The 15,138-nt window shown below is 41.9% G+C and overlaps 1 protein-coding gene across 2 annotated transcripts in view; it reads left to right on the forward strand.

Annotated features, from left to right (window-relative positions):
- Positions 1–15,138, forward strand: part of LOC126336418 (synaptotagmin-15-like) — a 680,000-nt gene that overhangs the window by 337,487 nt on the left and 327,375 nt on the right. The gene's annotated exons all lie outside the window — the stretch shown is intronic.

Raw genomic sequence — 15,138 nt, forward strand, 5'->3', positions numbered from 1 at the left:
TACTATCATCATCATCATCATCATCTCCCTTTGAGGATTGGGTGTTACAGTCACCTGCTCCGTCTCTATCATCCATCCACCTCTTCTGAGTTCTGCTTAGTTCTCTCTTTCCAGTCGGTAAAAAACTCAGTATTTTTTGTCTGTTTTCTGTCACTACGCTCTTTCCATTTTATTCCATTCTCTTCTGTCTTGTCGTTAAATGAAAAGATATTTTAATGTGATATTATTGTTTCATTTCTTATTTATGTGTTTTATTACAACCCCTTCCATATCTCATGAACTTCGTCTCTGCTGCCTGTACACCGTTTTTTTTTTTTTTTTTTTTTTTGAGGATTTCTTATCTGACTCGGCAAAAACAGAACCCACACTGGACCACGCTCTTGTCCTTCCGTCTGTCCGTCAATTAAGACTTCTTTTCCTCAGGAACGGGGAGAGGTGTAAAGGTGAAATTTATGTCAAAATCGTGTGGCGCTGTGCATAATTTAAGTTTCTACCTTAATGAAATCCAAAGATACGGTCATTTATATCACATATTTTGGTAGTCGCAAAGTTATCGAAAAAGGTATTGTACTTTCCGCTGACGTAGAATCACGAAATTTTGCAGGAGGCAAAATTTCACTATACAGTGCAAATATAGGAGAAAATGCTAATGCTGATAATTTGTAATTGTCTTACATAATATTAATACTTTTTTGTCGCTTGTTGTCCGTGAGTCTGTTAGGACCCCTCTTATTTAGGAATGAGTAGAGCTATCAAGCTGAAATTTATGTCCAATACTAAGTAAGGTGAACGGTCACTTGACGATATAAGAAATGTAAATCTAACAAAAAGATATGGCTGTCTCTAAAGATAAGTTTTCCACGGGATTGGTTGAATTTCATGCGAAATACTGAGGTCTGCGGTCCCATGACGGCGTAAAAAATTTAAGCTACTAAATAAATGTAACCAAAGATACGACCGTTTATGTCACATGCTTTGATACTCGCAAACTCACTCATCAAAACGTGTAATTAATTTTGTAGAGAACCATAAGAGGGCCAGTCCTAATCGCAGTTTTCCAAATTTTTTTTATTTTCGTCTATTCCTGTACAATTACCTGGTCATAAGTGTATAATAGTGTATTTCACTGTATCTTAGGTCTTGTTTTAATTCCCAACCGTATTCCATTTATTCACTTCATAACGAGGTCTTATTTATAGCAGTTAAATTAAATGCGTGATAGGCTTCACCATAGACGAACACCCCTTTGCGAAATGGTGGCTACGAGTAAGTACAACTTGTGTACTGTGGGTCTATGCTTGTGGACCTCATAAAATATGTGACTTTCTAGGCAGTGACTTTCTTGACTAGCGCAACAGCGTTGAGAAATGTCAATGAGACAGTGTCACTAAACTTGTAACTGACTATGTGAGATTCACAAATGATTATTTTGGGTTCAGCTACTCTCCAACCAGTACTGATAACGAAACTTCCTGGCAGATTTAAACTGTGTGCCCGACCGAGACTCGAACTCGGGACCTTTGCCTTTCGCGGGCAACTGTTCTACCATCTGAGCTATCGAAGTACTACCCACGCCCGGTACTCACAGCTTTACTTCTGCCAGTATCTCGTCTCCTACCTTCCAAACTTTACAGAAGCTCTTCTGCGAACCTTGCAGTACTAGCACTTCTGAAAGAAAGGATATAGCGGAGACATGGCTTAGCCACAGCCTGGGGGAAGTTTCCAGAATGAGATTTTCACTCTGCAGCGGAGTGTGCGCTGATATGAAACTTCCTGGAAGATTAAAACTGTGTGCCCAACCGAGACTCGAACTCGGGACCTTTGCCTTTCGCGGGCAAGTGCTCTACCATCTGAGTTACCGAAGTACGACTCTCGCCGGGTACTCACAGCCTTATTTCTGCCAGTATCTCGTCTCCGCTGCAGAGTGAAGAGTACTGATAACGATAGCTGAACGAGACGCCAAATGAGAGATATCTCGTTTGACAGTGGCCGCACATTCCAACATTGCAGTAGTAACACCTGTGTCAGCAGCGGGCACGCAGGAGATCGGACAGATTTGCGCAGCCTTATTGGGAAGATGCTAGACGTTCGCCCAACGACCAGGTATCTGCAGACATTCTGCAAGTACCTATGAATATCTGCGACACTCTGGCTCTCCGCCAAAAGAACTACAATGACAGTTCTGAGCTTGGAACGCTTCTCCATTACGCACGCCATCTCGAAGACTCTGTGTAGCGCCACTTTGTATCAGAACTTAATGAAACTATAGGCATAGCGTATAGAAGTAGAAACTGTAATCTCTTGTCTCCAATAACATACGCTGAATAGGGCTAGTACGGTAATCTCCCACTGCGCAACGCTTCGATCGTTTCGCGCGCTGTTTTGTCTATGTTTATAAACGCTATTCGTGTGCTTCGTTGCCGATTTGCAGATATTTTAAGTTACATATACGCAGTTCTGCAGTGGTACAGATAATCAGTGGTGCCTGAATACAAATTAAACCGAAATCCGTGGTTTGCAATCAACAAATATGTACTAGGGAGCACAGACGAAATACTGATTGCTATAAATGCCGGTGAAAATTGTTCTGATTGGAAAGCCTACGAACCCCCTTCAACAATTTTCTTGACAACGCAAAAAAACGTATCGAACACAACAAAGCAGGTTACATCATACATCTCGCCTCAAAAATCACTAAATATTCTGTCTGCTTAGATTCACTAAAGAATTCATTAGTAGGAAATCGTCCTTTTTCACTTCCCACTAAGTAGAAGGCCTACCGTTTAAATGTCTTGCTACGGGCAAAAGAAACCTTAAGTAAATCAACAAGCTATCTTTCCAAACTGTCCAACAGTTAACAGTTGAGAAAATAAGTAGAAAATGTTTTTAATTTTTTTATTTTAGTTTGTAGTAACTTTTATTCATCGGCTATTTTGCTCTATGGACTGGTAGACCTATGAGATTTTTCTTCTTTTCAGCTGTAATCACACTCCATTACGGTCACTTCTGCGCAAGCAGCATTTATTTTAAGACTACTCTTGTTGTACCTTGTCTTGTGAGACATAGGTGGTGATACATTTTTGGTTGAGTACTGGCCGGCATTGTGCTGCAATATATATTAGAGAACTGAAAACTTTTGGAACAAATGACTTACACTATTATAACTCTAGTTTATTCGCAGGATTACTAAAAGTTAGTTGTTACTGCATTATATTTTGTAGTGGATTTCACGTCTGTTATCTAGTTGATAAGCTGTAGAAATATGAAGTTGGATGGTAAAAATAAAGATTAGTGTTACCGTATAACATTCAATGATTCCTTTTTCAGCCTTTTCTTGCTACTTTAATACATTGTCAATCCAAAAATTGATTACTGTGTGTGAAGTTTATGCACTGCCGTGCTCTCCTGTATCCAATCCCAAACAATTAAAAAAAACAATTATCAGTATTGGATCTGGCCTTAAATAGTCTAGTTAAATTATTTTCTCACAGTGCATATGAGAATCGTTACTTTACAACATGTAAAACAGAAGTTCAAATGCGAAAGTGTAATTCGACTCCATGGGAGAGTACCGCTTAAATCGGAGCTAGCGCCGCCACTTGACTAGTGATCAAACTTTCTGCCTTCTATACGCTGTGCTATAAAGACCGAAGAGGGAATGTTCCACAATGTCCCACAAACACATTCCAAATTTTTTCAACCGAAATTGATCAAGAGGAAAAGCATATGTGTTACTTACTGAACTTTCTCGTAAATTAAAACATTGTGCACTGTGAGAAACATTTGAACATGAATACTTCTAGATAAGCTCAAGTACTGTGGTATGAATGGGACAGTGCTCCAATGGTTTAAATCATCCCTAACTGGAAGAGTGCAGAAAATTGAAATAAGCAGTTCACATAATATGCAAAAAACTGGTGATTTCTCAAACTAGGGAACAGTCAAGAGTGGAGTGCCGTAAGGTTCGGTCTTGGGTCCTCTGCTGTTCTTAATATATATTAATGACTTGCCATTCTATATTCACGAAGATGCAAAGCTGGTACTTTTTGCTGATGATACAAGTATAGCTATCACACCTAACAGACAAGAATTAACTGGTAAAATTGTAAATGAAGTTTTTCAGAAAATCTTTAAATGGTTTTCTGCAAATGGGTTCTCATTAGACTTTGACAAGACACAGTATATACAGTTCCGCACAGTAAATGGAATGAAACCATTGATAAATATAGGCTTCGATCAGAAATCGGTAGCTACGGTCGAATATTCAAAATTACTAGGTGTGTGCATTGATGAGGGCTTGAACTGGATCTGCTGAAACGTTTGAGTTCAGCTACTTATGCTATTAGGGTCATTGCAAATTTTGGCGATATGCATCTCAGTAAATTAGCTTACCATGCCTATTTTCATTCTTTGCTTTCCTATAGCATCATATTCTGGGGAAACTCCTCATTGAGTAAAAGAGTGTTCATTGCACAAAAGCGTGTAATCAGAATAATTGCTGGAGCTCATCCTCCTGCAGACACTTATTTAAAGAGCTAGAGATCTTCACTGTCGCTTCACAAAATATATATATATATATATATATATATATATATATATATATATATATATATATATATATATATATATATATATATATATATATATATATATTCACTTATGAAATTTGTTATTACCAATCCGAACGAATTCAAAAGTAATAGCAGTGTACATGGCTACAACACTAGGAGAAAGGATGATCTTCACAACTCAAGGGCCCGCATCTCGTGGTCGTGCGGTAGCATTCTCACTTCCCACGCCCGGGTTCCCGGGTTCGATTCCCGGCGGGGTCAGAGATTTTCTCTGCCTCTTGATGGCTGGGTGTTGTGTGATGTCCTTAGGTTAGTTAGGTTTAAGTAGTTCTAAGTTCTAGGGGACTGATGACCATAGATGTTAAGTCCCATAGTGCTCAGAGCCATTTTTTGAACTACTCAAAGTTAAATCTAACTTTGGTTCAGAAGGGGATAAATTATGCTGCCACGAAAGTCTTTGGTCACTTACCTAATAACATCAAAAGTCTGACACATAGACGTATACCATTTAAAAGGAAATTAAAAGAGTTTCTTAATGACAACTCCTTCTACTCATTAGATGAATTTTGGATATAATAAACGGGTAATTTCCCCAACCCACATAAAAAAAATTAAAAATATTAAGTGTCACGTAATATTTTGTGTAATGTAATATCTTGTATAGACACCTTTTATTAACCTGACACGTCCCACATCATTACGAAGTGTCATATTCTTGATCCATGGAACAAGTACTGATCTAATCTAATCTAATCTAATCAACGAGATAGTAGCAAATGATAAACCTTTGTCCATTCATTATTGTGTTGAGGGTGACGGCGAGAAAAAGTTTCTTAAGGGCGTGAAAATATGTGTAAAATATTCTGCAGGTCGCGAAGCCCTCTCAGTCTCATTGGGTGAATATAGCCTGGATATTTGTTGGCACTATGCTACGCTTCTTTCTTATCTCCACCCCCACTTACCGGCACGGTGCTTTTCTCTAGAGAGAAAGTGATATGTTAGCCTAGTTTAGTTGAAATTGGTCCAGTCGCTTAAGAGGAGATGTTGAAGTTAGTTACAAAAGTACCTCAAACGTTTTAAAAGACATAGACTTTACTTCAGCATCTGCAAATAGAAATGCGTTAGATTAGGATTGTTGTATAGTATGACATGACTACGGTACTTGAAATTGGTGGTAAGGTCTTATGGGGCCAAACTGCTGAGGTCATATGGCCCTTAGCTTACACATTATTTAACCTAACATATACTAACTTACGCTAAGGACGAAACACACACTCATGCCCGAGGGAGGACTCGAACCTCCGACGAGGGAAGCCGCGCGAACCATTACTGGACCGCGCGGCTACAGCGTTCGGCATATGACTACAGCATCCGTGAATTACTAATGGTATCAGTAAACTCACACACGTACCAGGAAGTACACTACCTGTCAAGGTCTGCTATACCTATCAAAACTATAGCTTTGTGGTTAAGTCAGCGATATCGTTTTGAATATTCTATGCTGGCCGCTGTGGCCGTGCGGTTCTAGGCGCTGCAGTCCGGAACCGCGGGCCTGCTACGGTCGCAGGTTCGAATCCTGCCACCGGCATGGATGCGTGTGAGGCCTTAGGTTAGTTAGATTCAAGTAGTTTTAAGTTCTAGGGGACTGACGACCTCAGAAGTTAAGTCCCATAGTGGTCAGTGCCATTTGAACCATTTTTGAATATTCTATAATGTCCCCATTTTGATAATGAAACAGCTATAGACATGTAGAGACAGCGAACGCCTCTGATTTTTATTTGACTGTTCGGTCGCCTAAAGGGGCGCTGATGAGTATCCAGAACACTGTCGTACGTTTATCTAAGAGGAATCCATTCGAATAAGCCTAATTCATTCTTATAAATCAGTTCACATTCGGTTACAGTGCATTGAGTGCATCTCGGAGTTAGCTTGTACATCTCATCAGGTTGCTGTCATATTACCTCCTGATGGAACGCAAGTAGGAGACTGCAATTAAAAACGTGTTATAGTGTTAGCTTTGCATCAGGAAGGCTATTTAGGTAATAGCCACAAACGCTACCGTAGCCCAGTCTACACTGGTATAAACGTTGCAGCAGTTCAAGCAAACTGATGCCAAAATAGTTGTTTCGCGATTTGGAAGACACTATGCAGCAGCACACAGCGATGACACCGAGTAACATCATACAGCGTTCAGTTCATACTTGTACAGAATAAACGTCAGAGGGCTTGTACTTCACCTTAAATTTACGCGGAAGTAAGTAGTAAGCGACCAGATCCATTGTCTATCTCAAGAGTGTGATCCCGTCCTCATGACCAATGTTTAAAGGCGTGCATGGTGCCCAAAAAACATTTTTACTTAAACAAAAGCAGATGAAAAGGTTGCAGTGGCACAGGAATATAAAAACTGGAGCGTGCAGCAATGGTCCGAGGGGAATCAAAGTACGAAGTATTTGGAACAAGACGGCGAATATTTGTTCGTTAACTTCGTGGAGGATGTGTGAAGATTCAGTGTGTGCCGCCAACGGTGAAGCATGTTGCAGGTCCGGTCATAGTGCGGCGATGTTTTGCTGGTGATAAAGTCAGTGATCCAGTGAGAGTTAGGGGAACGTTAAGGAAGAAAGGATATCAAAGGACACTGATCAACAACGCAGTCCCATCTGGCACGAGACTTATTAGTCGTCGGTCTGTTCTGCACTAGGATAATGATCCCAAACATGCTTCAAAATGGCGCAGAGTTTACGTCAACACAAAAGAGAAATCTGGAGCACCGAAGAATATGACTTGGCCAGGTCTATCACCTCACTTAGATCCCAATGAATCCTCATGAGATAAAGTTGACAAGAAGGTCAGAAAGCTGAGTTCATCTACTTTTGAAGAACTATAGAATAATTTACAGACGTGTTGGACTGTAATATCTGAAAAACAAAACACTAAAAATATCTATAGAATTCCAAGAGTTTGTGCAGCTGTTGTGAGTACAAAGGTATACTTCGAGAAGATAAATTCTAAACCATATTGTGTTGAACTTTAACATAGAGGGTTAGAATATTTGTTTTACTGGTCTACTTTGCTTGTACGATGTTTCTGTACACTAAAAAATGCATTTTTCTCTCTTCATTGTTGATCGAGAACTATTGACCGGGGTGTGGAAATATGAAATCGGACGACACGTAGTCTCAGTTTTAGGTAAAGCAAGGCGCAGGTTTCGGTTAATTGTTACGGTTCTACAAAGCAGTTGCTTACAAAACACTTGTGCAACTTGTCTTACAATATTGCTCAACTGTGTGCGACCTATATCAATTAGGGCTAAGAATGGGTATTGAACGCGCAGGAAGAAAGTCAGGACGGATGGTCACAAGCTCTCTTTGACCCACAGCTGAAAGTCATGCGATGGCAGACGCTAGAAGATAGATGCCTACCACCCCGCTAAAGCCTGCTTACAAAGCTTAGCGAAACTGTGTTAATTGGGGTATCTAGGAATATACTACCACCTTCTGAGCGTCGCTCGAGTAGGTACCGGAAACACAAGATTAGTGTAATTATAGAGCGCTCAGGAGCGTTTAAGAATACAATCTTCCCACGCTCCATATGCGAATGGAGCGGGATAAACCTTAATACGCAGTTTAGTATTAAGTATACTCTACCGTGCACTTCACAGTTGTTTGTAGCGTATCGACGTGAATGTAGAATTGATTTGTGAATATCTTACTCTGTACATAATTAAGTTTCGTCCTGCTTCTTGCAAGAGCTTGTAAAATTAGCACAGCAGATAGAGGAATGAATGTTCGAAATATCGTCTGCCACAATATGTACACGGGGACGCAAAGAGATGCTACGTGTGATTCACAGTTGAAAGTCTAGCGCGTCCGGCCCCTATTTCTATAGGCCAAATTGTAGCCAATTTGCTTATCTCGCGTCTCGTAGACGTCGCCCTTGTTGGTTTCTTCTCCGTCATTCGCGAACTCTAACCCTTATGCAATAAACAGTGCATTATAGTATGACAAGGGGGTAGCTCTAAATGTTAAGCATAATAATGATCGTAAAATGTTTAGATGCCAACTAGTTTTGTTTTATTTGTCCAATCTCAGAATTTGTAAATCGATTTCTAGGGCCAGCCTATCGATAAAATCAGTAGCAAGAATCCCAGTCATTAATCAGTAGTTGCTGAATCGCTGCCATGTTTAAGACATATAGAAATTTACGCTTATCTGAAAAAAGCCAAGGAAAGTATATACTTTCAGCTTTATTAAAAACATGGAATGGTAATTCTAAAACACGTCAGAATATAAATCTTTTCAGCTAGAGCATGTTAACCGGTTTTGGGATATATTTTTTTTCTATAATTACGTGACTCCAATTTCTCTCGTGACGTCATTGGGCTTGAAACTTTTTTAAATCCACTTGATTTCTACGGTTTTGTCATTTGACTTCGCTTCTCTACAGCATAACGGAAGTTGTATATTATTTTAGCACTTGTACTGTACATACGAGGGTTGGAACTTTAATAGTGGCAACTATTTATTTACAGCTCGCACAAAATAGATGCGTGATTCAAAGTTTTACTGATCTTCAAAGTAATCACCAGCATTGAGTATAACCCGTTGCCAGCGATGAGGAAGTCGTAGGATACTCTTAGCAATGCCAGTTGTGTTGACAGTGTGAGCAGCTCGGTCTGTTGCACGACGAATTTGTATCAGTTCTGAAGCGAATGCCGTGAAGTGTTTCCTTCAGTTTAGGAATGGAAATGAACTCACGAGGACTTAAGTCAGGGGAGTGCAATAGGTCGTATAGGACCTAGTCGCCCCATCAATCAAACAAATCAGTAACAGCTGGCACTGGATACTAATTGGACCTATATTCTTCTGTGCCTGCAGGGTTAATTTTACTCTTGATGTCGCCACTGGAAATTGTGGTAGTGGTTGGTTTACCATAGCCATCGTTCGTTGTGAGAATGCCTCACTTCCTGAACTGGAATCATTCGCCTATCGAGGTGTCATCGCTTACAAAACGTAGCATTGTGGTATCGACCCGAAGACCCAAAGTAGACCTAGTTATGTTCATAGTAATATGACATTTACATTGTATACACGCTCCTGTAGAGAAGTTAGTAATGATGAAAAAATTCATGTATGGATGAAAGGACGTGGTGTACTTGCTGAAAATGTAACTATAACTGGAAATATTACTTATTAATAAAGTGTGATCCTTGACCTCTGTAACCGGGGAGCGTACATCGCGAACCGGAAGCTCGAGGATGCAACAGTTAGAAAAAATTAGAAAACATAGTGCCGCACTGTCCGCTGGGCGCCTATCGAGTTGGTGACGCAACCCGCCAAACTTGGCTCGGCGGACCAGCAGGAGCGTGATGCTGGTAAGACTACAGGGCGCGTAAAGGATAAGCCACTCCTGCTGGTGCCTGCAGAGTCTAAGTCCGTTATCAGCGGGTGGCGTAATCAAGGTCACTCGTATCCTACATAAACGGGCAGTGCACGCCAGCGGAATCATTCCGCTGTGAGCTCTATCTGCAACAGTATTGAAGCACTATGCCTCGTCGACGTCCTGCAAAGTGATTGTTATGTCCTGCAGAAAGTATCATCACTTCTGTCTCTATGCTATTCGTTTTTCGAAACACAACCTACGACCAGCTTAAAGACAGAATTGAAGACGTTGCCTCCAACGTCGACCAGTACAGTTGTAGCACGCTGGCATAGAGCCTCTCCCAGTAAGGTGCAGTGAGACCATCGAATTGAACGGAGATTATATTAAAAAATAGATGTTTCTAGCTTAAAGAGAGGGGAATATCATGGTGTATTGGAAACCTGAATAGAAGCAACCCGCTTTCAGATTAAAAATGTGTTACATTATTTATTGAAAGCCCTTAGTAAATGAGAGCGCTAGTGTGTTCACTTCCTGGAAATGGGGGGACGAGCTGATCCCGGGTCGAATCCATCTCACGGATTTTCGAGTGATGAGCTGTTCCGCCTGGATGTGGTTTCTGTCAGGATTTTCATATCCAGGTAGATAACTGTCCCTGTGGTACCCATTTCTCTTCTCAGAAACATCATATGCAAACTCTTCGAAATGGATCTCATATGCACTGTATATGGTTTGTATGCACATTCCTTACCGGTGACAGAAGCGTTGTCAGGAAGGGAATCCGACAACAGAATGACATGCCATACGTGATGTTTAAGAAACATCACCAACACCGTAGTGAAAGGTGAGAGGCAAACACGAAGAGAAAAAAACTCCGATATGTTGGGTAGTATCCCGACAACAAAAGTGGCCAACCGCAGCATCACTGCTGTTGCTGTCATACCTTAAGAGAATCCTGCGGATTGGAAAACGGAGCGGTGAAAGCAGCCTGCAGCCCCAGAGGACAGGGAAGACGTACAGAATAAGTTGACTTTTTTTTAAAAAGGGATCGTATAACGTAAGTGGATTAATGTCGATTGCCAATGGAGCGCAACGTCGAGTTAACTCCATACTGGGTCATCGCTTCCCAATCACTCTAAAGTCACAGCCAGCTGTAATTCTGTCAACGTGTAATACACAAGTCTCTGTTGGAAGCGGAAGTTCTGTGATGTCACGTCATGCGACTCATAGTGCATGCCGTATCAAACGCAGTGTTTTCTGGTACCGCCCTTCCATCCAACGATCCATGACCTTTTCAAAGATATACAACACCGATGAAATAAAACATTGTGTGTGGGCTTCCGAACATCGTGTTGGTCCACGTGTGGAACGCAAGACAACAGCGGTTGTCTGAGGCGTGTGTTCCACAAGTACTTAGTATGCACCAGATGTCTAGACATGGGTGCCATTAAATCCCATAGTTTATGGGCTGGTGCTTTTTGAGCAAGGAGCTGGTGCACGAAAGCCCCATAAACATGTTTCATCTGTTTCAGATCAGGTTAATTACGCTCCCAAGACATCAACGTGAGATCGCTATCGTTCACCTCAAATCACTGTAGTATGATTCTACATCTATGAAACAGACATTTATAGAGCTAAAAGATACCATTGCCATCAAAGGAGATAAATGAAGAAGTTCATGTGGTCAGTACATGTAGTCTATTGTTTTCACAGCGTCTTCTATTATGACTTAAGGATCTATGGAAGCCAAGGTTAATGTACCCAATAGCATAATACTGCCTGTATTGGCCTTTGTTTTTGGCGCGATGGTTGTTTGAATGAGCCATTGCCTGGATGACGGCGTGTCTGGACATGACCGTTACCCTGCCGTAGCAACCAACGTGATTCTTCCAACGTGGTGACACGTTTACACAGATCCACGGTCCAGTCGTGGAGATGCCATGGGAACAGGAATCGTAACTGGCGATGTCGTTGGGTCAGCGTGGCCCCTCAGGGGCATCAGGTGCTCGCAGCGCACCCAGGAGGCATTCCTCATCGATCGCGTGGACAATGGTCTTAATGTTTTCGCTAATCAGTGTATATGTTTTTTGCGACAGTCGATTTCAGCATGGGAAAGTCATCGTGCAAGGAAAATGATCAGGTAGCGTAGCGTTAGGAAAATCAACAAGGGTGGCGCAGAAATATGAAAGCCAAGAAGGCCACAGAACATCGATACACCCTGAACTGACATTTGGTAGTATCTCCAGAGTTGGAGGCAATAGACAGCCCGGCCAAAAGCGTAAAGCACTATTTACGAGAGGAGGAAACTAATGAAAGTTCGTGGGTTGCGAAAGTATGTGGTGCACTTGTAAATTCAATGCTTACAAAATGGAGAAAGCTTCAGGAAGAAGTTGACAGTATGAGCACATTTATCTGTGTGACGTGCATCCCTTCTGGTTGGGACGAATGCATTGACTCGGTTGGGAAAGGAGCCATGTAGTTGGTGCTCCTCTGATGAGACAAGCTGACCCACAACTGTTCTCTTTCGTTATCGTGGATGCTGGTGCTGGGACGAACTCAACGCCTAGGCTCGTCCCACACGTGTTCTACTGGAGACAGCCCTTGGGATCTCGTTGGCCCGAGAGTACCTCAACATCACGCAAGTTGTTCATAGAAAGGCGTGCATTGTCTGGACGACTGTTGTCGTGTTGAAAAATAACACCACGATAATGTACATGAGAGGAAACCTATGAGGACGCAGGATGCCCGGTTAGAGTCCCTCAGTTACTACCATCCACGATATGAAGTCACGCCATCATAACAGCAGTAACACCGCCGTTCCTCTCCAAATCATTGGAACTGTGGGACATCTCCCCATGTCGTTGCCACACTTAAGGGCGGTGGTCACCCAGGGTCATCCACGGTTATGTAGAACAGTGATTCATCGTTGAAGACAATCCGTCATCAGGAGATGATGCTTACCGGTAACGACAGTACTCCACACCCAACTGTGCTGTGGTGTTAACGATATGGAGACGGTAATTACCTTGTCCGGCTGCTGTTAATCCCCGACCAATGAAGTCAGAAGACGCGGAATGTTGCAGAGAGTCAGAAATTTGATCTCGGATGGCAGGCACAGATGGAAGATCTTATTAAGCACTTTTTGTACGATACGGATATCGTCCCTTGTGCTGATCGGATGTGATTCATATGTCTGTTCTCATATTCCTATAGAGTCCATCACCGAGCCAATGTCACATCTGAATGCCCCACAGGATGTACGTTTCGACAGGCCGGCATAATGGAGACCCACAATGATTACATTTTCAAACCGTGTAAGGTGCTTATGTCGCTGTCTCAAGCCAGTAGGCGGCATCTCCGTGTGCTTCAGAGCGATCACTCAAAATCTGACGTTGTTGATGGGTCCTATAAATCCTCAGTCCTAACAGAAACGCTGAACATGAAACACGCTACTGCATTCTCACACCGTTGTACCTGTCGCAGGGAATTGCAATTCTTACCATTTACTTTCCCGCCGATGCTGTTTACGTGTACGAAGTTACATTAACATCTGACGATGTATTATAGGTACGTTACTTTCTTGACAGGTAGGGCGTGTGACTGGATTTAAGTAGGAGAGACTTAGGTATGGAGAACGTGGAATATTATCTTGGATTTTAGTTGTGACGCAGTGAAGTGTTTAGGTACCTTTGCCGTTTATGTAGTTTATTAACAACGTAATTAATAGTAATTTCAGACCTTCACAGATTATGTAATTGTGTGAAAAGAAGTATTATTTCAGTGTCCAAATGTGTGTGAATTCCTAAAGGACCAAACTGCTGAGGTTATCGCTCCATAGACTTACACACTACTTAAACTAACTTATTCCTCGAACAACCTCCGGCGCGAGGGTCCGCGCAAACCGTGACATGCGCCCTCTAAACGTGCAGGTAATCCGCGCGGCTATTATCTGAAAATGATAAGTAAGTACACAAAAAGGGCTGATGACATATGTAACTGAAGCAACGACTGGAAACTTACTTCACAAGCTCACAAATGTGAAATTTTCACCTAACAGAGTGCAAAAACATTCTGTGACTACAGTATCAACAAGTCACAGCGGAAATCGTCAACTCAAACAAGTATCTTGTTGGAACAAGTTGAGTGGACAGGAATTTAAATGATCATAAAGGCTCCGTCGTAGGTGAAGCAGGTGTCAGACTTCGTTTCATTGGTAGGATACTGGGAAAACTCACTCAGTGTAGAAAAGATGCTGCATAGTAAGCTCTCGTGCGACTTATATTAGAGTATTGCTCAAGAGTGCGCGATTCCAACAGGACTAAAATGCGGTATTGAGTGCATGCAAAGAAGGACGGGTGGACTAATTACAGACTAGACTGACACGCGGAAGAGCGCCACTGAAATTCTGAAAAACCTAAATTTTCAGAACCATGTTAATTGCAGAAAATATGAATATTCTACTGCCGCTTGAGTATCATTCTGATAGGGTCCGTGTAGAGTAGACCACAGCATGCTCAGGGACATTGAAGTAGTTATTCCTTCAGCAGTCCTTACGTAAATGGGACATTAAGACACGCTAATGCGTGGTACGATGGGAAGGACCTGAACATCACAGTGTCGTGCAGAGTATGTAGTAGACACAGTTGTAAATATCGACGGCGGGGAATTAAAAGCTAATGTCGCTTCTTCGTATGTTACTATGAAATACAAGGAAATCTCACGTTTGGTGCACGTTCATGGCAATTACGACCCAAGCGGCTTCTTCAGCGACTATGTAAATGTAGATGTATGGCGTTGTTGTCTGGGATATCCTACAGGGTGAGTTCAGCCACCTGTGTGAAAGTATGTTTTTCCACCGCACACACAAGCCCCCCTTCCTTGTGGACATGTGTGACGTATCGGTACTTGTAGACTGTAGGTGAGTGCAATGGAAGCGTTTGTTGTGTAGTATCACGTTAGTATTATACATTGATGACGAGAGAAAAGAAATGGCAAAACCCATTGCCAACACATACTCATCTCGAATGGCATCAAGAGGATCAATGATCTTAAAGTCCCCATCCGACGCATCAACAGCGTCACAAGCCCCGACATTATGAGACATTGCGAAGAGATTTCGAATTTAATCCAAAACATTGGACCAAAGACTGGTGATTGCTAAGGCTAGTGATTAGAAACTTCGCACTATCAA

Source organism: Schistocerca gregaria, chromosome 2 (assembly GCF_023897955.1).
Source record: "Schistocerca gregaria isolate iqSchGreg1 chromosome 2, iqSchGreg1.2, whole genome shotgun sequence".
Taxonomy (NCBI): Eukaryota; Metazoa; Arthropoda; class Insecta; order Orthoptera; family Acrididae; genus Schistocerca; species Schistocerca gregaria.